The 25,856-nt window shown below is 40.8% G+C and overlaps 1 protein-coding gene across 1 annotated transcript in view; it reads right to left on the reverse strand.

Annotated features, from left to right (window-relative positions):
- myocd (myocardin) overlaps window positions 1-25,856 on the reverse strand; it is a 712,380-nt gene that overhangs the window by 577,489 nt on the left and 109,035 nt on the right. Inside the window, exon 2 of the mRNA XM_072242485.1 lies at window positions 24,691-24,756. The gene's annotated coding sequence lies outside the window, so the exon portion shown is untranslated. The remainder of the gene's footprint in view (window positions 1-24,690; window positions 24,757-25,856) is intronic.

The raw sequence follows: 25,856 nt of genomic DNA on the forward strand, positions 1-25,856 counted from the left end.
AGACAGGGATGCCCAATTTCTCCTCTCCTTTTTGCGCTATATATTGAACCGCTTGCCCAACTAATAAGACAGAGCGAAATCGTAATATCAAGGTGGCAGGGATCGAACAGAAAGTGGCGTTATTCGCAGATGATGTTTTGGTCTATCTGAGTGAACCAGAAAAATCATTTATAGGATTGTTTACACTGTTGGATGACTCGTAAAGAAAACACAGGTTATGTCCCTAAATTATACACCATCCAAAAAATTGCAGGATACATACGATCTTAAGTGGGAAGCTAAATCATTAAAATATTTAGGAATAACCCTGTCGAAGGATCTTTCAACACTGTCACAGGTAAATTAGGGGCCATTAATCTCAGAGATAAAAGCAGATATACATAGATGGAATCTTATCCCCTTTTTAAGTTTAAATTCAAGGATAAATACTATAAAAATGAATATTCTTCCTCGGTTATTGTATCTTTTCCGTACTTTACCGGTGGAGGTGGATGATAATCAATTCAGGGAATGGGACAAATGGATTTCCCGCTTCATTTGGCAAGGAAAGAAACCTAGAATTCGATATAACACCTTACAGTTAGGGAAGGGAGGAGGAGGTATGGTTCTTCCTTGCCTGAGAAATTATTTTTATGCCTCACAGATAACCCCTCTGTTATATTGGTGTAATAGGGAATATAAGGCTAGATGGAAGGAAACAGAATTTGGATTAGTTGACAGTTTTCCTCTACAGGCCTCAATAGCTGACAAAGGATTGATGGCCCAGTTGGAAAAATTTAAAAACAGTTGGATAAATCTTACATTAAAAGTATGGCAGAAGGTGGTTAATTCATGTGGAATTAATAACATGTTAAAACTCTTTAGATGGTGTGCATATGATACCGAATTCCTTCCCAACAGAGGAGATAACAGATTTGAGTTATGGATAAAGAAAGGTCTTACAACCTACCTCTCATTTATAGATAAAAGAGTATTACAAAGTTTCCAAATCCTGCAGGACAAACATGGCCTAGAACATAATAACTTTTTTAGGTACCTTCAAGTACGAAACTATGTTAACCAGAGTTGTAGATATACAGACCTATCAACAGTAGAATTAGAATTTTTCAGGATTCTGAATTCGGCTTGCAGTTCAATACCTAGTAAATCAGTTTCTCGAGTATATAATGCACTCTCCCATGCTAAAAATGTAAATACACTATATTAAAGAGAAGTGGGAGAAAGAAGCGGGGTTGGTACTTTCAGAGGAGGCTTGGGGGAAAATCTGCAGCTTTCAATGGTCCTCGACTAATTCTTTGACTTAGAGAGAACATTGTTGGAAAAACATTATAAGATACTTCAAGACCCCATATCAGGAAAAATATAAAGATACAAACGTGACGTGTTGGAGAAGGTGCGGCTCCAAGGAGGCAAATCATTTTCATATTTTCTGGGATTGCCCTAAATTAAGTCTATATTGGGAAGGTATTCATAGAACATTAGTTAACGTACTTAGGTCCCAGATACCTCTGAATTTTGAGACGCTCTATTTGGGGCATGTATTGTTTCTTGAACAGAAGGAAGATATAAAGTTGCTGCAGGCCCTCTTAGCGGCAAGTAAGAAATCAATCACTAGAAAGTGGCTAAATCCAATACCACCTACATTAGAAGATTGGCACAAAATTATCTTGGAAATATTTAAAATGGAAAAGTTGACTTATTCCCTGAGAATTCAAAAAGAAAAATTTTATCAAATCCGGAATAAATGGATTGAATATATAACCCCAATGCGAGCAGACTTTAGATGACTCTCCTAATGATTTATACTGCTCTTCTCATCAACACAGTAATATTGCTAACGTAAGCACCCCTAGTCTAAATGTCTTTTTTTTGGTTTTCTTTTGGAAAATAGAGAATTAACACAAGTAAAGAGAAAGATTTGGGAAAGGGATAAAAAATGAAAAAATTAAGTAATTAAGTACGTAGGGATTGGATAATTATGTCTGCGGGCAGGAGCAAGCATGAACAAATTAGGATATAAACACCAACAATGGTTGTTACATAGGCTTATATACAACATTTTGGACCAGTGGAAATGGTCCAGAAGAGTTATATGGAAACTATTATTACCATTTTTCTTAACAACTAATACCATTACTTAGCCTAATAGATTAGAATTACCACAGTACATAATTATCTATTTAAGTGTCTGATTTCCTTTTATATCATCTCAATGTGTACTTAAGAATGTATAAATAATTATAGTTTTATACATATAAAAAAATGGAAAAGGTTATATGTGTGAAAAAGTACATGATATTTGTGAATTCCTTATCCAAATAAAAATAAAATTTAAAAAAAAAGAAATGGATGCTTGTTTCACTGGAGCACATAATTTCCATTGCCCTAAAATGTATGGCACTAGGCTATGTAGCTTACCACAGTGCAAACTCTGACAGATTTGTGTCTGACATTAACTCTGGAACAGGAGCAGAAGATCCAAATTATTTATTGTTTGTTTTCTTGTGGGCCAAGTAGACCTGAAAACCACCTGAAGGCACACAGGATAATCTTGGGTTTCCACTGACCAGATATCCTTTCCTTCCTCCACATACAACAAATAATACCATTACTCAATTGTTGAAGGCTTTCTTTTGTGTGTTTTCTACCATCAAAAGCTTCTGCTCATCCATTTGCTAAGGATTTCAAAGGGAAACTTTTACAGAACTTTGAACTTATACTTTGGAAGACCAAGCCAAATTTACAATCCAGTTGTAAAACACAGGTATACAAATATGGAAGGAGGACAAGTTTATATCTTCTGCATCTTACTTAAAAAAACAAAAATGAAGATTTCCTTTGAAAACATTTTGATATCCATAGAAAGGAAAACATCTTCTTGTGAACTGTTCTAAAATTTACCCAATAATCATAATAATACCTTGCCCAAAAATAATTACTTAAATACACATTTTCCCAAACTGAGTTTCTGGCTTTTTAAAAGAGTTCTTCTCATCTCCTTTTCCTCCTCTTAGACCATGTCTCAGGATAGATGATACTTGTATTGATTCCAGAGCCAAGGCTCCTAAAGCTGATTTGTTCGAAGTAGGATCCATAGATTCCACCAAAGATGTGGCAGCAGCAGCTTGGTGGGGGTGGGTGAGTGGGCAGATTTGGAGGTAAGGCACTCTTTATATTACTGTGAAAAGCTCCATTCCTTCCACCTCAGACTCCAGAGGGCTGGGCTTCTGTGTGTTCCTAACTAGGGATGCTCAGTGCCATATTGAATATTCTTAATTTTGAGCTGTCATTCACCAGGGATTCTCACAAGTTGGTAGTTACGTAACACTTCATGAAGGAGGCTATAAAAATGCTCTTGGATCACTTCCTTCATTTCCCTTGGTAATCCTAAGCACAGCAGAGCTTTGAGTACAGCATGTGCTTTGGAAGTCTGGTATTGTGCAAAGAAATGATATGGCTTGCCTATCGAACTGACAGAGTATAGCTAAGGCCTCAGTGCCTGGAATGTCTTGGGAGAAGATGCCACTGAAATTGGAGAATTCTGTTGTACCTTTTCAGTGCTTGTTATAGGCAGCCCAAGTCCCAGAAACATACGGGGCAAGAAACTCTGCTCTCAGTGCAATATACCAGCGATCACTGTTTTTCAGTTAGCCTATAACCTTTGCAGTCTCTTGTGGCCCAGATAATCTGCTCATGTCAAAGTTGAGAGATTCTTCATAGTGTTCCTGTCAACGATCCCTCTCCTTCATAAGTTAGTGTTGTGCTGAACTCAAGGTTTGGTTGTTTTGTGTCTCTCCAGAAATCTGACTGAGGATTGCCTGACCCTGTGCTCAAATAATATCACCACGTCAGGTGCACGTGGTATGGCATCATTCTCATATGGTTATGGAAGGTCATTACATAATCATAATCATTTATAGAATGTCTAACTGCCAATCTCATGGAAAAAATGCACATTAGTAGCTATGAAATCAAAATACAAGGTAACACTTACGAACTCTGATTTATTGCAACACCAGCACGAAAGAGCAGCTTTTTCAGAAAAAGGTACCAAGAGGAAATCCACACAGTGGTTTAACTGCAACAAGACCTGCAAGTCACAGAATCCCTGGAATGCAGGAAGACGAGGGGAGATTCTTATAGAGCTCTACAACATTATGAGGGGTATAGATAGGGTGAATGGATGCAATCTTTCTCCCCACACGTTGGGCGATAGATACTAAACAAGAAGTCATAAGTTTAGGGTGAAAGGTGGAATATTCAAGAGGAATATGAGGGGAAACTTCTTCACTCAGAGTTGCGAGTGTGGAATGAGCTGCCAGCAAAAGTGATAGATGCAGGTAGGACTGTAACATTTAAGAGAAATTTGGATAGATACAGTACATAGGTGGGCAGAGTTTGGAGGGATATGGTCTGGGTGCAGGTAGACGAGACTAGTAGATCAGGTCAGCATGGACTGGATGGCCCTCAAGGGGTAGCTTCAGTGCTGTAGTACTTTATGACTCTATTTATTTTGTATAGTATTAATAATTAGTTTTATTAGCCAAAGAGTAGTGAATCTGTAGAATGCTCTGCCACAGACAGCTGTGGCGCCAAGTCTGCGGGTATATTTAAAGCAAAAGTTGATAGCTTCCTGATTGGTCAGGGCATCAAAGGTTATGGAGAGAAGGCAGGTGTATGGGGTTTACTGGGATCTGGGATCAGCCATGACGGAATGGTGGAGCAGACTCGATGGGCTGAATGGCCCACTTCTGCTCTATGTATTATAGTCTAGTTATGCAGCCTTAATGTGCACATGTACCAATGGTCAGTGAGGTGAAGATGTTGTTAATAATCCTTACTGGTTGAGATCTGCTGAATGCACAAATGGAAATACTAATAGTATTTAGCAATTGATTTCTCACATTGAAAAGTGTGTATGGAACTGGAGGAGATAGCAGAGATACTTACTGAATACTTTGCTTCAGTTTTCACTACAGAAAAGGATTTTGACAATTGTAGGGATGACTTACAGCTGACTGAAACGCTCAAGCATATAGACATAAGAAAGAGGATGTGCTGGAGCTTTTGGAAAGCATCAATTTGGATAAGTCTCTGGGACAAGATGAGATGTACCCCAGGCTACTGTGGGCGGTGAGGGATGAGATTGCTGAGCCTCTGGCGATAATCTTTGCATCATCAATGGGGACAGGAGAGTTTCTGGAGGATTGAAGGGTTGCAGATGTTGTTCCCTTGTTCAACAAAGGGAGTAGAGGTAGCCCAGGAAATTATAGACCAATGAGTCTTACTTCAGTGGTTGGTAAGTTGACGGAAAAAGATCCTGAGAGGCAGGATTTATGAACATTTGGAGAGGCACAAGATGATTAGGAATAGTCAGCATGGCTTTGTCGAAGGCAGGTCGTGCCTTAGGAGCCTGATTGAATTTTTTGATATGACTAAAAACATTGATGAAGGTAGAGCAGTAGATGTAGTGTATATGGATTTCAGCAAGACATTTGACAAAGTACCCCATGCAAGGCTTATTGAGAAACTATGGATGCATGGGATCCAAGGGGACATTGCTTTGTGGATCCAGAATTGGCTTGCTCTCAGAAGGCAAAGAGTGTTTGTAGACGGGTCATATTCTGCATGGAGGTTGGTGACCAGCGGTGTGCCTCAGGGATCTGTTCTGGGACCCCTACTCTTCGTGATTTTTATAAATGACCTGGGTGAGGAAGTGGAGAGATGGGTTAGTAAATTTGCTGATAACACAAAGGTTGGGGGTGTTGTGGATAGTGTGAAGGGCTGTCAGATGTTACAGCAGGACATCGATAGGATGTAAAACTGGGCTGAGAAGTGGCAGATGGAATTCAACTCAGTTAAGTGTGAGGTGGTTCATTATGGTAGGTCAAATATGATGGCAGAATACAGTATTAATGGTAAGACTCTTGGCAGTGTGGAGGATCAGAGGGATCTTGGCATCCGAATCCATAGGACACTCAAAGCTGCTGCGTAGGTTGACTCTATGGTTAAGAAGGCATATGGTGCATTGGTCTTCATTAATCTTGGAATTGAATTTAGGAGCAGAGAGGTAATATTACAGCTATATAGGGCCCTGGTCAGGCCCCACTTGTAGTACTATGCTCAGTTCTGGTCACCTCAATACAGGAAGGATGTGGAAACCATTGAAAGGGTGCAGAGGAGATTTACAAGGATGTTGCCTGGATTGGGGAGCATTCCTTATGAGAATAGGTTGACTGAAGTCGGCCTATTTTCCTTGGAGCGGTGGAGGATGAGAGGTGACCTGATAGAGATGTATAAGATGATGAGAGGCATTGATTGTCTGGATAGTCAGAGGCTTTTTCTCAGGGCTGAAATGACTAACACAAGAGGGCACAGCTGTAGGGTACTTGGAAGTAGGTACGGAGAGATGTCAGGGGTAAGTTTTTTTATGCAGGGAGTGGTGAGTGCGTGGAATGTGCTGCTGGCGATGGTGGTGGAGGTGGTTACGATAGGGTCTTTTAAGAGGCTCCTGAATACATACATGAATCTTAGAATAATAGAGGGCGATGGGTAACCCTTGGTAATTTCTAAATTAAGTACATGTTCGGCACAGCAAAGGGCCTGTATTGTGCTGTAAGTTTTCTATGTTTCTATTAATTTGATTACCCAAAACCCAAACGCTACATGATTGATCTTCTCAACCAAGCTCTTTGAAATTATTTCAATTTGTATAATGAATTTGAGCTCATGATTACCGAATTGAGACAAAGGATTTAGCAATGTGTTACACTGCTTTGTAAAACTTGCAAATAAATGCAAATAATGTCTCAGAGTTACATCATCTCTGTTTGATCTAATCTCCCATGCAATCTGTGTGTAATTTAGATATTGGTTTACTATGGGTGTTCCAGTTTTCTCCTATCTCTCAAGAACATACTGGGAAGTTAATTGGGTACTACAAAGGACAAAAGATTCAATGGAGAATTGATGGGCAAGTGTTATAGGGAATAAGTTGCAGGGAATCACGAGGGAAAAATGAAATTGAGTGATTAAGAACTGGCATGGCCCCAATGGAGATGAATGGGTTCTGATGTCATGTTAAGTGGAGTTACTTTATCTGTGTGAGGTCCAACAGCAAATCCATAGTTCAAAATGAAAATAACCAATTTTTGCACTGCACCCTTACCAGTCACATATTAATGAGTAGTGTAATGTAATTGAAAATAAGATGCAAATTACAATGATTTAGAAATACGCTCAATAATTAATCTGACAGTGTGATTATCCCATCTCCTTATCTCACTTCCATTAAGAGGTCATAGTTGAATAGGTAGTAAAAGTGTTGTGAAAAAGTAGTTGCACCTGAAAATGAAATCTTTTATTCTCTTGAACTATAAACTGTTCATCACACTTAGGAATTTTCCACACAGCTGACATGTTTTTCTTCACAGCAACTTTGGCGCAAATATTTAGGACAAGTGTTCAAGTGTTTGAATGCACCATATAATTACATAATCTATCGGTGACACTCTTGAAACAAGTTTGCAAAGTACAGAACAAACTGCAAGTGCAGCTTTACTTATAAACCAAACTAAAACACAGAATAAAGTATACTTTAATTGTAGAGTATGAAAAAGTTTTGATAAAAGACTAACTTTTAACAAAATCAAGATATATTATTAATTAATGTTGCTGGAAATAAATTTGGGTAAATAAACTTCTGTTAAACATTTATTAAAACAATTACAAAATAAATTAATTGTATTTTAAGCATAAAGTTGCTTAACAGTAACATCTGAATATAGATTATCAGCCTTCTTCTGCAAGGCAAAGATTCAACTTGCACCAAAATTAGCCACATGTTGCAAGACAGAATTGCTTATGAGATGATGACGGTGAGACCAAAGCCAAAATCACCAGCAAGCCTCAGCTGAATTAAAACAATGAGCTGAAGGCTGAAAACAGATCAGTTGTTAGGAACTGAAATTAAATCACATACAATTTCTTAAAGAAGAGAAAATGATGGACTTTCTTTGTATTTATTCTTCCAGAAGGCATAAATACTGCTTGCAATGCAGCCATTTATTCTCAAGCCCCAAATTTCCAGAATTGAAGTTAAAATTAAGAATCAGAATCAGATTTAATATCACTGGCATATGTTCTGAAATTTGTTAACTTAGTGGCAGCAGTACAATACATGACAATATAGCAAAAATAAATAAATCAATTACAGTAAGTGCAGATATATATGTATATTAAATAGTTAAATTAAAATATTTCAAAACAGAAATAATATATATTAAAAAAGTAAGGTAGTGTTCATGGGTTTAATGTCCATTTAGAAATTGGATGACAGAGGGGAAGAAGCTGTTCCTGAATCACTGAGTGTGTGCCTTCAAGTTTCTGTACCTCCTTCCTGATGGTAACAATGAGACAAAAGCATGTCTTGCATGAGGGGGTTCCTTAATAATGGACTCCACCTTTCTGAGACACTGCTCCTTGAAGATCTCTTGGATACTACAGAGGCTAGTACCCAAAATGGAGCTGACTAATTTTACAAGTTTCTTTAGCTTCTCTGACCATGTGAGGTAGCTCGCCCACTCCTGTACCAGACAGCAATGTAGCCTGTCAGAATGCTCTCCACAGTACATCTGCAGAGGTTTGAGTGTTTTAGGTGACAAGCCAATTCTCCTCAAGCTCCTATTTTCTTGCCTTCTTTTTGCTGCATCAATATGTTGGGACCAGGTTAGATCCTCAAAAGATCTTGACACCCAGGAACTTTAAATTGCTCACTCTTTCCACTTCTAATCTCTCTATGAAGATTGGTTCGTGTTGCCTACCTTTTCTGAAGACCACAATCAGCATTTTGGTCTTACTGATGCTAAGTGCAAGTTTGTTGCTGCAAAGCCATTCAACTAGCTTGTGTATCTCGCTCCTGTACACACTCTCAACTCCACCCAAGATTCTGCCAACAATGGTTATATTGTCAGCAAATTTATAGGTGGTATTTGAGCTATTCCTAGCCACACAGTCCTAGGTATAGAGAGAGTAGAGCAGTGTTGATTGCCAGTGTGGAGGATATATTATTACTAATCCACACAGATTGGATCAACCATATTGGTGCAGCCAGAATGACAGAGTGTCCAGATAAAGCAAAAGTGATCATTTTCCTTCATTCAAGGACACTTGTGAGTCAAATGGGACAGTGTGAGAAACAGGGTCAATTAATTTAATCTGCTTGAAGAAAACTGTGGGAAGGAAATGGGCAGTGATGATTCAAGTCAGGGCTGGACCAGCCCTGAACATCAACTCTCCATTTTACTTCCTGGCACAGATGATGCCTGACACATTGACTTCTTCGGGCAATTTGTTTTTTGTTTAACTCCAGTTTCCAGTGTCTGTAATCCTTTGTGTCTCCAGGTTCATTTGATTACTTGAATTGATTTGTCCAGCTGCAGTTGTCATGTCTTTGGATCATTGGTGCAAACTTCTTTCTGTTAGTCTAATAACTTACCTCACTGCTCAGTTAGGGACCATTAGTAAGTTTGTTCTTTTCACCAGACTGAATGAGAAGACTACATGTCTCAAGGCCTGTTTATTTTGCATCAGGGACTCTTAACTACAAAGCAAAAGTGGAAGGGTTGTTGAATTTGACAGGATATTAGTACCACTATCAGATTCTAACACCCCATTTTCTAATTATAAAATAATAGCTGACGAGTGAACTTGTACAGTGGTCTTTATAAAATTAAAGCATGATTTTAAGGTGGAATTTTACATCAATACTTTCCTGTTATATTAAAGGGTCTAAAAAGCCTGCGACCTTAGTTCATCAAAACAAAGCCTTGTGGCATATTCTACAAAATACTAAGATTACCTTTAGCTTGATATATTTTCATAAGAGTACATTTAATACAAAAGGTGCTCCATCTAAAATAGTATGCAAATATTATGGTCTGGATAAAGCAGATCAGTTAAGCCTCGTAAAGATTTAAACCATACACTTTAGTCAACGATTACAAGTGTTTAATCCAAGACTTTCAGTTTGGTCAACAGAGTCAGTTCAGGAACAGGTTTAAACTTGACAATGCCGTCAGTATAACTGTCACTTCAGTCGGACCCATAGGCATCAAGCTCAGTATACTCAAACTATTAGTAACTGCCTGAAAAAAAAACAAGTGTAACTACTTGGTGTGCTTGCTATAAGAATTAATTTCAATTTATTAATATTTGTTACTACCCGCTTTATTGTTAGGACTCCTGAACTAAGCAACACTAAAAACTCATCATCATTACTGTTTCTGGGTATTTGCCATAGACAAACTGGCTGCAATATTTTCTCAACTATAACAGAAAAGCTGATTTCAAAATATTTTAAGATAACCTGTAGTGTTCCCAGCTTGAGAAAAGCACATCCTTACGCATTTGTTAATCTTGCATCTATTGGGATCAGGCCAATGACAGCAAATTCCACCAAGTTACTCAGCAACTTGGCAGCAACTCTTCAAAATGCAATATAGCCAAATTAGTGTGGCATAATCATAACATTTTAAATCAGTGTCACAAAGGGTAAATTGCCAAATGTCTGACAATGATACACATTGTTGAATAAGTGCAGCATGAAGAATCCACAGAACAACCACAGGCACAGCTAAAGGCTCACAGCTGGGCCAATTAGAGGCAAAAGTAGAGAAGGGTGGTGAGAGGGGGAGAGAGAGAGAGGAGGGAGAGAGGGGAGAGAGGAGGGAGAGAGGGGAGAGAGGGGAGAGAGGAGGGAGAGAGGGGAGAGAGGAGGGAGAGAGGAGGGAGAGAGGAGGGAGAGAGGAGGGAGAGAGGAGGGAGAGAGGAGGGAGAGAGGAGGGAGAGAGGAGGGAGAGAGGAGGGAGAGAGGAGGGAGAGAGGAGGGAGAGAGGAGGGAGAGAGGAGGGAGAGAGGAGGGAGAGAGGAGGGAGAGAGGAGGGAGAGAGGAGGGAGAGAGGAGGGAGAGAGGAGGGAGAGAGGGGAGAGAGGGGAGAGAGGGGAGAGAGGGGGGAGAGGGGGGAGAGGGGGGAGAGGGGGGAGAGGGGGGAGAGGGGGGAGAGGGGGGAGAGGGGGGAGAGGGGGGAGAGGGGGGAGAGGGGGGAGAGGGGGGAGAGAGGAGGAGAGAGGAGGAGAGAGGAGGAGAGAGGAGAGAGGAGGAGAGAGGAGAGAGGAGGAGAGAGGAGAGAGGAGAGAGGAGGAGGAGAGAGAGAGAGAGAGAGAAAGAGAGAGAGAGAAAGAAAGAAAAATACTCTTGTACAAAAATGTCTATCAAAGAAAAGGAATTTTCCAAAGTTTTGGTTATCTAATTCTTCATATACTGCATGAGATGAAGGTGGGTGGACAAGTCACCTAATCAGGATGGGATGAATCCTCGACTGCCTTGGGAAACAGGGAAAGATATTTTTAAGAAGCTGTCCGCAGTCTTCTGAGCTTTCTTTTTCAGAGGATCGATACCAAGAAACTGAAAGATTGCCAATGTTTTTCAGGTAAGGAAATACACTTGGAAGGCTAGTTTGTTTATTGTCTTGGTTGAAGATGATTTTAACAATCATTAATCTAACAGCAAATAACAACTTGCATAAGGATTGTTTAATAAAAGAACCTACTTCCATTTGTGATATGTAAAAAAAGAGTTGTTTGACCACATGACTGTGAGGTTGATAAATCAATAAAGTGAAATTTTTATATCAAGGTTCCTGCTGGGATCCAGCTATATGGTTAAGGTCAAGTAAACATTCTGTATCATTTGGAACACACCAGATGTGGTTTTGTAAAAAAAACTAAATTCTATTCACCCATCACGTTTATATAGTCTTTTCACACCCAACACCTCAAAAACAAGCCTGTCATACAAAAAGGATAATAGATGCATGAAAACAAGAAGGGCTAAAGAACAGAAAATAGACGGCTGAAATGAAAGGCTATGTTTATGATGAGGTGGAATGTACTGTACAGGGGACATACAGGAGGGTTCTTCAACTTTCAGTGTTAGTGCCAATTCTTCTATTGAGGTGGATTAAGACTTTGATGTAGGAGTTCAGACCATGGTTTCAAGATATGCAAATGGTAAAATATATGAAAGTGAAGAAAATGCAGATAGACAGAAATAGTGGTAATAGACCATAAGACCATAAGACATCGGGCAGAATTAGGCCATCTGGCCCATCGGGTCTGCACCGCCATTCAATCATGGCTGATCCTTTTTTTTCCGCTCCTCCTCAACCCCAGTTCCCGGTCTTCTTCCCGTAACCTTTGATGCCAGTGTAATAGACACACTGCCATAATGTCTAGGCATAAGGGAAATTATATTAAATATAGGAGAGCATGAACTGATATATTTTAGTGGAAAATGCAGGAAACCACACATTTTAACTTTTTACCATATTAATAATTTTGCCCAGGCTCCATGGGAAAACAGAGGAATTGCCCAAAGGCCTGACACAAGGGGCTATGGTTGCCACAGGACCTTATGTTTGGTTCTATACATCTGAAAAAGATTGTATGGAAACTGTGGCCTCAGATGAGGTGGGGAAGGAGTCATCTGTCCCACAGTCCACCCAATCCCTGGATTCTTTGGTGAATTCTCTCCTCATCTAAATAACAGCCAGGAAACACTGCTGATAGTACAGTAGATTATTAATCAGCAGTGGTCCCTGGCTGGGACAAATTGCAATCTGAAAATGTGAAATGATAAAGTGCAGGACCATTTAAATTACCACCCCTGCCATGGAACAAGACCATAAGACAGAGGAACAGAATTATTGTAGTTCGTTTGGCATTTAGACTCTGCTCTGCCATTCAATCATGCAGATATATTTTCCCTTTCAACCCCATTCTGCCTTCTTCTCACTTATCCTTGCTAATCAACAACTTATCAACTACTGCTTTAAGTATACCCAATGACTTGGGCTCCACAGCCACCTCTGGCAATGAATTCTACAGATTCACCACCCAATCACCAAAGAAATTTCTCCTCATCTCAGTTCAAAGGGACATCGTTCTATTCTAAGGCTGAGCCCTCTGTCGGACACTCCTACAAAAGGAGAGAAGTCCACAATATTCAGTAGGTTTCAATGCGAGCCCTGTCCCCATTCTTCTAAACTCAAGAGACTACAGGGCCAGAGCCATCAAATATTTCTCATACATCCCAGAGTCATTCTTGTAAACCTCCTCTGGATCCTCTCCAATGTGAGCACATCCTTTCTTAGATATGGTGCCCAAAACTGCTCACAATACTCCCAATATGGTCTGACCAACAGCCCAAGTATTACAACACTGGTTTTGTTTTCTAGTCCCTTCGAAATGAATGAATGCTGTTTTGCTTTCCTTACTACTGACTCAACAAGCAAGTTAATCTTCAGGGAATTGCACTACGACTCCCAAGACTCTTTGCTCCTCCAATTTTTGAATTTGCTCCAGGCTTAGAAAATTGTCTATACCTTTATTCTTTCCACAAAAGTGCATGACCATACACTTCCCTATACTGTATTCCATTTGAAAATTCTTAGCCCACTCTCCTAATCTGTCCAAGTCCTTCTGCAGAGTCCTTGCTTCCTCAACACTACCTGCCCCTCATCTATCTTTGTATCATCTGTAAACTTGTCCACAAAGCCATCAATTCCATCATCCAGATCACTAACATTTAACATGAAGAGAGCAGACCTAACAACAACCCCTACGGCACACCACTAGTCACTGGCAATCAACCAGGAAAGGCCCTTTTTATTCCCACTCTTTGCAACCTGCCAGTCAGCCAATCTTCCGTCCATGCTAATATCATTCCTGTAATACCATGGGCTGTTTTCTTATTTAGCAGCCTCATGTGTGGCACCTTGTCAAAGGCCTTCTGAAAATCCAAGTAAACAACATCCACTGACTCTCCTTTATCTATCATGTCTGTTATTTTCTCAAATAATTCCCACAAATTTGTCAGGTTAGATTTCTACTAATGGAAACCATGATGATTTTGACCCATTTTATCCTATGCCTCCAAGTATCCCAAAATCTCATCCTTAATAAAGGACTCCATCACCTCCCAATACTGTAGTCAGGCTAACTGACCAACAATTTCCTTTCTTTTGCCTCCCTCCCTTCTTAAAGGGTGGAGTGACATTTGCAATTTTCCAGTACTCCAGAAATATTCCAGAATCCAGTGATTACTGAAAGATCATCACTAATGCCTTGGCAATCTTTTCAACAAGCCCTGCCAGAACCCTGAGATGTAGTCCTTCTGGTCGAGGTGACTTATCTACCCTTACACATTTTATCTTCCCAAGCACCTTCTCCTTAGTAACTACACTCCTTCCTATTGACCCACTTCAATTTCTGGCATATTGCTAGTGTCTTCCATGGCGAAGACTGAGCAAAATACTTATTCAGTTTGTTCAACATTTCTTTGTTCCCCATTGCTACCTCTTCAGCTTAATTTTCCAGCAGTCCAATGTCCACTCTTGCCTCTATTTCACTCTTTATATGTCTGAATAAAAAACTTCTGGTATCCTCTTCTATATATTCAGCTAGCTTCCATTCATATTTCATCATTTCACATCAGTCACAGTGAAGAGTTTTGAAAGGATGGTCGTGTCATTTCACAAATCCGTTACTCAAAATTTTCTCGATCTGCTGCAGATTGACAACTGAGCCAGTTATCATCGGTCTGAACTTCATACTACAACTCTTTTCGTACATATGTTGGGATTCTATTTGCCATAACTCCATAAGATATAGGAGCAGGTCAGCCATTCAGCTCATCGAGTCTGCTCCGCCATTCAATCATGGGCTGATCCAATTCTTCCAGTCATCCCCACTCCCCTGCCTTCTCCCCTACCTTTTGATGCCCTGGGTAATCAAGAACCTATCTACCTCTGCCTTAAATATGCCCAATGACTTGGCCTCCACAGCTGCTTGTGGCAACAAATCCCACAGATTTACCACCCTCTGACTAAAGTAATTTCTCCACATCTCTGTTCGAAGTGGACATCCTTCAATCCTGAAGCCGTGCCCTTTTGTTCTAGACTCCCCTACCATGGAAAATAACTTTGCCATATCTAATCTGTTCAAGCCTTTTAACATTCAGAATGTTCCTATGAGATCCCCCCTCATTCTCCTGAACTCCAGGGAATACAGCCCAAGAGCTGCCAGACATTCCTCATATGGTAACCCTTTCATTCCTGGAAGCATTCTCGTGAATCTTCTCTGAACCCTCTCCAATGTCAGTATATCCTTTCTAAAATAAGGAGCCCAAAACAGCACACAATACTCCACATGTGGTATCATAAGTGCCTTATAGAGCCTCAACATCACATCCCTGCTCTTATAGTCCATACTTCTAGAAATGAATGCCAACATTGCATTCACCTTCTTCACCGCTGACTCAACCTGGAGGCTAACCTTTAGGGTATCCTGTACAAGGACTCCCAAGTCCCTTTGCATCTCTGCATTTTGAATTCTTTCCCCATCTAAATAATAGTCTGCCCATTTATTTCTTCCACCAAAATGCATCTCCATACACTTTCCAACATTGTACTTCATTTGACACTTCTTCACCTATTCCCCTAAACTATCTAAGTCTCTCTGCAGGCTCCTTCCTTAACACTACCCACTCCTCCATCTATCTTTGTATCATCAGCAAATTTAGCCACAAATCCATTAATTCCATAGTCCGAATCATTGACGTACATCGTAAAAAGCAGTGGTCCCAACACCAACCCCTGTGGAACTCCACTAGTAACTAACAGCCAGACAGAATAGGATCCCTTTATTCCCACTCTGTTTTCGGCCAATCAGCCAATGCTCCACCCACGCGAGTAACTCCCCTGTAACTCCATAGGCTAAGCAGACTCATGTGGGGCGCCTTGTCAAAAGCCTTCTGAAAATCCAAGCACACCACATTTACTGCATCTTCTTTGTCTACCCTGCTTGTAATTTCCTCAAAGAATTGCAGTAGGTTAGTCTGGCAGGATTTTCCTTTCTGAAAACTATGCTGGCTTTGGCCTATCTTGTCATGTGCCTCCAGGTACTCCATAATCTCATTCCTAACAATTGACTCCAACAAATTCCCAACCACTGATGTCAGGCTAACAGGTCTATAGTTTTCTCTCTGCTGCCTCCCACCCTTCTTAAATAGCGAAATAACATTTGCAATTTTCCAGTCATCTGATACAATGCCAGAATCTATTGATTCTTGAAATCATTGTTAATGCCTCCGCATTCTCTCCAGCTACTTCCTTCAGAACCCGAGGGTACATTCCATCAGGTCAGGAAATTTATCCATCCTCAGACTGTTCAGCTTCCTGAGCACCTTCTCACTTGTAATTTTCACTGCACATATTTCACATCCCTGACACTCTTGAATGTCCGGTATATTGCAGATGTCTTCCACTGTGAAGACTGATGCAAAATACGCATTCAGTTCCTCTGCTATTTCTGCATCTCTCATTACAATATCTCCAGCGTCATTGTCTATTGGTCCCATATCTACTCTCGACTCTATTTTACCCTTTATATACTTAAAAAAGCTTTTAGCATATTCTTTGATATTAGTTGCCAGCTTCCTTCCATTATTTATCTTTTCCTTCCTAATGACCTTATTATTTTCCTTCTGCATGTTTTTAAAGCTTCCCAATCCTCTATCTTTCCACTAGCTTTGGCTTCCATGTATGCCCTCTCTTTTGCTTTTACTTTGGCTCTGACTTCAGTTGTCAGCCATGGTAGTGTCATTCTTCCATTTGAAAATTCCTTCCTATTTGGAACATATCTGTCTTGCACTTCACTTTTTTTTTTCCACAGAAACTCCAGCCATTGGTGCTCTGCTGTCCATCCTACTAGTGTCCCTTTCCAGTCAACTTTGGCCAGTTCCCCTCTCATGCCACTGTAATTTCCTTTATTCCACTGAAATACCAACACATTGGAATTTAGTTTCTCCTTCTCTGATTTCAAAGTGAACTTGCTCATATTGTGAGCGCTGTTCCCTAAGGGTTCCTTAACCTTAAGCTCTCTTATCACCTCCGGATTATTGCACAACACCCAAGCAACAAGCTGTTCTAAAAAGCCATTTCTTAGACATTCTACAAGTTCTCTCTCTTAAGGCCTGGTTTTCCCAATCTACTTTCATGTTAAAATCCCCAATGATTATCATGACATTGCCCTTCTGACATGCCTTTTCTACCTCCAGCTGTAATTTGTAATCTACATCTTGGCTGCTGTTTGCAGACCTGTATACAACTGCTATCAGGGTCCTTTTACCCTTGCCATTTCTTAACTCAACCCATAGAAACTCTACACCTTCCGATCCTATGTCATCCCTTTCTAATGATTTCATTTTTTTTTTATACACAGGGCCACACCATTCCCTCTGCCTACTAACCTATCTTTCCAATGCACCATATATGCTTGGACATTCAGCTCTTAATGGCAGCCATCCTTTAGCCAAGTTTCAGAGATGGTCACAACATCATACTTGCCAATCTGTAGCTGAATTTCAAAATCGTCCATTTTATTTCTTGTGCTGCGTGCATTCAAATATAACACTTTCAGTCCAGTATTTGTTGCTTTCTGTTTTAACTGCATCTCGCCTCTATTGCCTTGTAACTCATCTCACTAGTTGTGATTATGCCTCATCTCTTGCCTGTCCTTTCTAACATCTCTATTTAACGCTACCTTTGATTTATTTCTGTTTTCCCCTTCCTCAGCCCTATCATTCTGGTTCTCATACTCCTGCTAAATAAGTTTAAACCCTCCCTAACAGCTCTATTAAACCTACGTGCTAGGATTTTAGAGCCTTTTGGGTTCAGGTGTAACCGGTCCTTTTTGTACAGGTCCCACCTCCCTCAGAAGGTGCCCCAATGATCCATGAATCTGAAGCACTGCCCCCTACACCAGTCTCTCAACCATGCATTAAAATGCCTGATCATGCTATTCTTGTGCTGATTAGCACATGCCATAGGCAGCAGTCCTGAGATTACTACCCTGGAGTTACTGCTTTTCAGCTTCCTGTCTAGCTCTCTGAATTCTCTCTTCAGGACCTCCTCCCTTTTTTGACCTATGTCATTGGTACCAATGTGTACCATGACTTCTGGCTGTTCACTCTCTCCCTTCAGAATACTCTGCACCCGATCCGAGACACCCCATACCCTGGCACCAGGGAGGCAACACACCATGCGGGTACTCTATCAGGCTGACAGAACCTCCTGTCTGTTCCCCTCACTATGGAATCTCCTATGACTCCCGCATTCCTCATCTTCTTCTTTCTTCTTTCCCTTCTGCACCATGGAACCAGGCTCAGTGCCAGAGACCCGATCACCATGGTCGTCCTAATACAGTTCACCCCCCCACCACAACAGCATCCAAAACAAGATAATGATTACTTAGGGGAATAGCCACAGGGGTGCTCTCTATTATCTGAGCTCTTCCCTTCCCTTCCCTTCCCGACAGTCACCCACTTATCTAACTCCTGCAGCCTCAGGGTGACCAACTCCCTGTAGCTCCTATCTAGCCCCTGCTCACTTTTCCTAATAAGCTGTAGGTCATCAAGCCACAGATCCAGATCCCTAACACAGTCTCTGAGGAGCTGCATCTCAGTGCACCTGGTACAGATGTGGCCATCTGGGATACTGGAAGAATCCCAGGATTTCCACATCTGACACCCAGAGCAAAGTACTAACCTTACAGACATCCTCTCCATTCCTCAAAAAACGCAAGGAAAAAATGAAGTCCGCTTACCCACTTACCTTGTCGAAGCCCATTTTCGCCAAAGCCTGAATGAGCCAAAGCTCTACCACTCTGACTCAGACCACTCCGTCAAGGACTGCTCCTTTAATGACCACTCTGCTAGGCCGTGTCTCCCTTTTATACATGAACCATCCTTGCTCTCCAACACACGATTAGCACTCCAGTTATAGCCAAGTTCCCACGAAGCTTTCCCCTTTGAACTTTGCTCCTGGACCTGTGTAGTGCCTCCTCTGTCGTAGCTCTCCAACTCACGATTGGTGCGCCGGTTATAGCAATTTCAGTTCAGCCTTCGTTGCCATAATATGTGAGCTTCTACAAGAGAAACTCTCCAAACCTAATGTACAAGGTTCCATCTGCAAGTGGATCTCAAGCTTCCTCTCTGATAGAAGGCAGTATATGAGACTCAGTAAGCACATCACCACATCCTGCTCACTTAGCAGTGGTGCACCACAGGGATGTGTTTTCTCGCTTCTCCTATTTTCTCTATAAACCTTTGACTGTTTTTCCAGTGATTCATCAGTTAAACTGAACAAGTTTCCAGATGACACCATTGCCATAGAGGTGAGAAATTCAAGTACCACAAAGTAAAAAAAGCTTGTGGCCTGGTGTAATCACAACTTGCAGCCAAATTCTCTCAAAAATATGGAGCTGCATATCGACTTCAGGAGAAATGTGTCTGTTCTCTACCACTCATTATCAACAACTCCACAGTTAGCACCACTTCAATATTCAGGTACCTGGGCATCATCGTTTCATAGGACCTCATATGGGAGAACCATATCTCCTTCATTAACAAAAACAATTGTCAAAGGATGTACTGTACTTCTTGCAGCAATTGGAAAAATTCCATCTTCCCCTATTGGTACACTTCTACACTGCGATCATAGAGAGCTTCATTAAATGAGCCATAACTGTTTGGTTTTGTGCAGCATCCTCTCATAACTCAAGAAAACTACAGCAAACTGTCATGTTAGCAGGAAGGGTCATTAGCTGTGCTCCACTATCACTGCAGGGCTTGTATGTGTCCAGAACAAAGAAGCAGACAGGGAGAAAAAAGTCACTGTGGACATTACCAGTCCAGCAAACAGACTTTTCCAAGAGCTCCCTTCTGGAAAATGCTATAGGCTATTAAAACAAAAAGTTCATGCCACCTTGAAAGTTTCTTCTCCCTGATCAAACATTCTAGTTAACCACCCCACCTTACCGCTATCAGTCCCAAACACTGTGCTGCACTGTAAATACTTTAAACAATTTTCATAATGTTATTTACATTGTAAATACATGCTTCCATTTACATATTTATAAATATTTTATTCCATATCCATTTTTATATAATTATTTATTCTTTATACTTGTTGGATGTTATTTTGTATTGTATGTCATGCCAACATACCACAGCAAATTCCTAATAAATGTAAATGTATATGGTGAGTATATGGTGTGTTGGCGCATGGCCAAGTGGTTAAGGCGTCAGTCTAGTGATCTGAAGGTCACTAGTTCGAGCCTCAGCTGAGGCAGCGTGTTATGCCCTTGAGTAAGGTACTTAACCGCACATTGCTCTGCGACGACACCGGTGCCAAGCTGTATCGGCCCAAGTGCCCTTCCCTTGGACGATATCGGTGGCGTGGAGAGGGGAGACTTGTAGCATGGGCAACTGCCTGTCTTCCATACAATCTTGCCCAGGCCTGCGCCCTGGAAAACCTTCCAAGGCACAAATCCACGGTTTCACGAGACTAACGGATGCCTAAAAAAAATATGGTGAATAAAGTTGATCCCTGATCCTTTACTTCCTTATTTTTTTTTGTTGCCTTCCTAATCCTCCAGCTTCCCACCAATTTGTGCTGTATTGTATGTTGCAATTTTTCCCTTGAAGCTGTCTTTAACTTCCCTAGTCCTCATTCTTTAAATTCTTCTTCTTCTTCAGGACGAACCAATCCTGTAAGTTCTAAATTACTCCCAGAAAATCAAACCACTGCTGCCCTACCATTATTGTTGCTAGTGTCCCGCTCCAAAAAATGTTTGGCGAGCCCCTCTCTGTTGCCTTTACTGAACTGTAATACTGATACATCTGATTTTAGCATCTCACTCTCAACCTGCAGGGTGAATTTTCTGATCACTGCCTCCTAAGGATTTCTTTGCATAAAGCTTTCTAATCAAATTTTTTATTACACAACACCCAATTCAGAATTGCCTTTTCACTGGTAGGTGTTATGTATTTAATATTTCAATAATATTTAAGTAACATTGTAGATATATTGTTTTATTAAGCATTCTTTGATGTTTAAATAATTGATTACAGGTTATACATAAAAGTACGTGAATGGCATACGTCATTATACTACCAGGTCATTAGTGGGCATCTTGCTAAAAATAAAACTAAGGAGTTATCTCAGTGCCATGTTTTTCTTTCAATTAGTTTAATGCTTTGGAGTTACAAAACATAACAGTGAACTCGACCACAAGCTGCTCTAAAAATCCACTTGTAGGCATTCCACAAATTCCTCTCTTGGGATCCAACACCAACCTGATTTTTCAATCTGCATACCATCATAACATTGCCATTGTTTAAACATGCCTTTTCTATCTCCCATTCTAACTTGTATCCCACATCCTGGCTACTGTTCAGAGGCCTGTATATAACTCCCAACAAAGCCACTCCGCACTCTGCCCCACAGCCTGCCCTTTGATATGATGTGTATTCTTGGATGTATCCCCAGCTATGATCTTCTTACAATCACAATGCTCGCAACTTCATACCTGCCAATTTCTAACAGCGCTACAAGATAATCTACCTTATTCTGTACATTGTGTGTATCCAAATGTAACACTTTCAGTCCTATATTCACCCCTCCTTCTGTTCAAGTTTGTCTCCCTGGATATTATTCTGATTTGCTACAGGCCAGAGTACATGAAGGTACAATGCTTATTGAGGGTAGGATCAAGGGAATTATGTTCAGCTTCCCAACTTTGGGGAGTGAGGAATCTCTGCCCTCCAAGAGGAAGGTGTGAAAAAGCTTTTTGCTTTTAAATGAAGTTTTGGTACCGAAAGGTCCAGGGCATTGCCTATTGAATTTATCCCTGAATACGTGAGCATACACTTGAAGGACTGCAATGATTCTAAGGAAAGATCAAGAATACAGAACAGGGAACTCTTAGTTCCTGCATTATGTTTTAGTTTACTTCATTGACATTATTTCACAGGGGACAATTAACCCAATGTGCATTTCCTGCATCTGTTGTACAGTGGGGCTCGTTGTGGTCCCACCCATAACAGGGTGCCCGGGGAACCCCCAAAATTCAGCAGTGCTGCATTTAGCACTACTACCCTACAGATCCAGGCACTGGTTCATTTCTGACCTCAGGGGTGGCTGCATTTTTCCCTGGCATTCTCCAGTTTCTTCTCAAATCCCAATCATATGATTGGTTTATTGTGGGCTGCTGTAATTTACTCCTCGTGTAGATGGCTGACAGGATGGAAATGATTTGAGAAGGAAAGGAAGTGCAGGAGTGAGACTGATGGCAATTACTGAGCCAGCATAAACTCGATGGCCTCAGCAGCCTCCAAATGTGCCGTCAGAAACAGGAATACCTTACCAAGGATCCCAATAAATCTTAATTTGCCACTGAGTGCAAGAACAGAAAGATCTTAATCTGGTCATATACAAGTACAAAGAAGTTGTCTACACAATTAAGAAACCATGTGTTTCCTAGACAGTTGTGTAAAACCTATGTAAATATTAAATCAGTTGGAGAATTGAGTCCAGTTTTGTAATTCTGTACTTTAGGGTAAGAAAGAAAATGAGTCCACAGAAATGTGATTACAGTTAAAAACTCAATTAAAGCAACTACAACTAATCTCCTTTTGAGCTGAGAGAAATAAACAGGGCGACAAATATGAGAAAATCTGCAGGTGCAGAAGATCTAAAGAAGCACACACAAAATGCTGGAGGAACTCAGCAGGCCAGGCAGCATCTATGGAAAAGAGTACACAGTTGAAGGATTTAAACGCATCCCATAAGGCACTGAGTGGATATTTAGTACTAAATAGGAAGTAACTAGACAACAGGGTGACCCGTTGGGACACCCTTTGAGAGAAGGGTAGTGCAGTCTGATGTGACCAGAAGGAATGTTAAATTTTCCTGAATGCTATTGGTATCACTTTGCTTTGGAAACTGAAGTAGAAAACCTCAGTTTATTAAAGAAGAACGGCGTGTAGCAAAGCAAATATACGTCCACCTTGTTTAACGAAGGACACTTTTGACGGCATAATTTATGGTTTACCAGCCATCTTTGTGCCTCTCGTTGTCATTCTGGAAACATGCAGTCCTTTCATCCCCCGTCTCTTCATCTCTTCTGCTGTTTGTTCTTTGTCTCTGATCTTGGAGAAGTGCATTTCTCAGCTCCTTTGTCTCTTCCTCTCTCCTCCTTCTGTGCCTGTTTTTGTCATTCTGGAGATGTGCAGTCCTCTCATCCCCCGTCTCTTCATCTCTTCTGCTGTTTGTCATTTGTCTCTGATCCTGGAGACGTGCATGCCTCTCCTCCTCTGTCTCTTTTTCTCTCATCTTTTTTTGTCCTGACTCTTTGATCCTGGAGTCGTGCGGCCCTAGCCTCATCCGATTCCTGTTCTCTCCCTCTCCTTGCCACGTCCCGACGACGTTTGGCGTCATCTCTTGAGGAAAATGTTCCCCTTCCTTTTCCGCACGGCATAATTAGGCTGACCATTTTTTTTTTTACCATAATGCTGGATAGAAGATACGAAGCACGAACACCAAGGGATGCTGATTATTCTTGATGTGGTTGGTGCTCTCCTAAATGGATGTGATATAGTCACCACTGTCCTTTGACTGCAGCAAAGGGTTTTATGGGTGTCTCGGAGTACGTCATTACAATAAGATTTAATTATCTCTTATTGATGGGTGGCAGTTAGATCTGTCCCAATCCTGCACATGCTGGTGGTGATGAGCAGAATGTGACCCCTCGAAATAGAGCTGCCCTGCCCTTTTGCTCCGGTAGGTGTCGCTGTTGAGACTGGCTGTGCGCATGTGTCAGGCTGTCGCGTCCCAATTTCCATGATGGCCGATCGGGTCTCGGGTAAAAGCCAGCCTGTTGATTTTTGGTGAATGAGCAATTTTATATGAATATATAACCCTGAACTTTGCCTGGATTGTGTAAGTTAGCGCATTTTAATTCAATTTAACCAAAAAAAAGCCGCTGTAATGCACCGTTTGTGGTATTTGGAGGTCACAAACAGACAAACGGACAGTCAGAACATAAGAGTTTTAGTAGTATATAGATTGTAGGGGGAAAAGTTTGCAGGATTACATGGAAAAACGTGGAGGTGCGAGGTTGTGTGAATTGCTTTACGAAAAAGTAGGCACAGGCACAACGAGGCAACTAGACTGCTGCTTTACTACATGATCACTTAAAATGTTTCTTATAGGTGCCCTTTCTGATGAAGTAAGCTGGGAAAAGTACAACAGTACTTATGTGAAAAATACATCAGAATTCTGTTCAGCCACCTCACCAAATACAGAGATTACATCAAAACTAACAAAATGAAGTTCAGATTTTTAGACAAAGGAGATATCCCCCTTCCAAATATAACAGTCTGGAAAATACAGTTAATCATGAACAGCTATTTTCACAAATAAAAAAAGTGAGCAATATAGTTTGTTCCCACATTTGTTCCCTGGAGCTCTGATTTCATTGGCAATGGAGATCCAGTTCATTGATGCGTGAAAATGGCATTAATTTTCTTTTTGTCATTACATTGCCAATCACTGTAAGTGTGAAACTGTTAACTACATTTAGATAAATCAAGTTAATTACATTAAATTAGCTTGACATGGTAGTGATGTTGGTAAATGACACACTTGTTTAATTTGTACCTTTAGGTAATCAATGCATCACAGCATACCCTTACACGAAATGGTTACAACTTGGAATCACATATCTTACCAGAATTAGCTTTTAAAGACAGATCTCCAACTGAAGCTTCTTCAATCTCCCTGTCTGCCCAAGTAACTGCAAAATATTTGAAGGAGGACATGAAGTTTAACATTCTGGAATTGTCTTACCTTTTCAAAATAATCCATTCATATTTTCACCAACATATCTTGGAAATAAAACAGAACAGAATATTCTCAGAAATAAAATATAAATTTGTTTTTCTTTGCTTCTAAAGTTTACTTTTTCCAGTGTTCACTCAAGTTGACAGCAAAATTAATTGTAATGTTTGAGACCACTACAAGTGCAGGCATAGTTCTACATTTTCCACTTTATAGCAAAGGCACAGGTAAGCAACATAGTTTGCTCTATATACCAAGGTCCGGGTATGATCTCCGGAGAGCCATTTCACGGGCAAAATGGCAATTCCGGACCAAACTTGAATCAACAAAGGATGCTTCAGAGTGGCGGCAGAGCTTGAATACTCTTATGAACTTCATATATTTTTAAATCAAGCGACATAGGAGACAGCAGACTTTGCTTCCAGATAAGCTCAATGCTTTCTATACTCACTTTGACCATCAAGACATGGAGAAAACATCATAAACTCCCCGATTGATCCCAGTCTCTGAAGCTGACGTGCAACCAGCCTGGAGGAGGGTGAACCCACAAAAAGCATCCAGGGTCGATGGCATGCGCGGCAAACTACTAGGTACTTGTGCTGATCAACTGGCTTGTGCCTTCACTATACTTTTCACCTCTCTCTTTGGCAGTGTGTGGTACCCAGCTGCTTCAAGCAGGCTTCAATTATATCGGTGCCCAAGAAGAGCGTGGAGATCTGTCTCAATGGCTATTGCTCTGTATCACTTACATCCACAGTGATGAAGTGCTTTGAGAGATAGGTGATGAAACACAACAACTACTGCCTGAGAAGCTACTTTGCAACAGGTCCACAGCAGATGCCATCTCGCTGGCTCTTCACTCAACCCTGGAACATCTGGACAACAAAGATGTATACATTATGATGCTCTTTATTGACTATAGTTCAGCATTCGATACCATTATCACCTTAAAAACTAATCAATAAGCTCCAAGATCTTGGCCTCAATACCTCCTTGAGCAATTACAGTGGCATGCAAAAGTTTGGGCAGCCCTGGTCAAAATTTCTGTTACTGTAA

This window comes from Mobula birostris, chromosome 24 (genome assembly GCF_030028105.1).
Source record: "Mobula birostris isolate sMobBir1 chromosome 24, sMobBir1.hap1, whole genome shotgun sequence".
In the NCBI taxonomy this organism is placed as follows: domain Eukaryota; kingdom Metazoa; phylum Chordata; class Chondrichthyes; order Myliobatiformes; family Myliobatidae; genus Mobula; species Mobula birostris.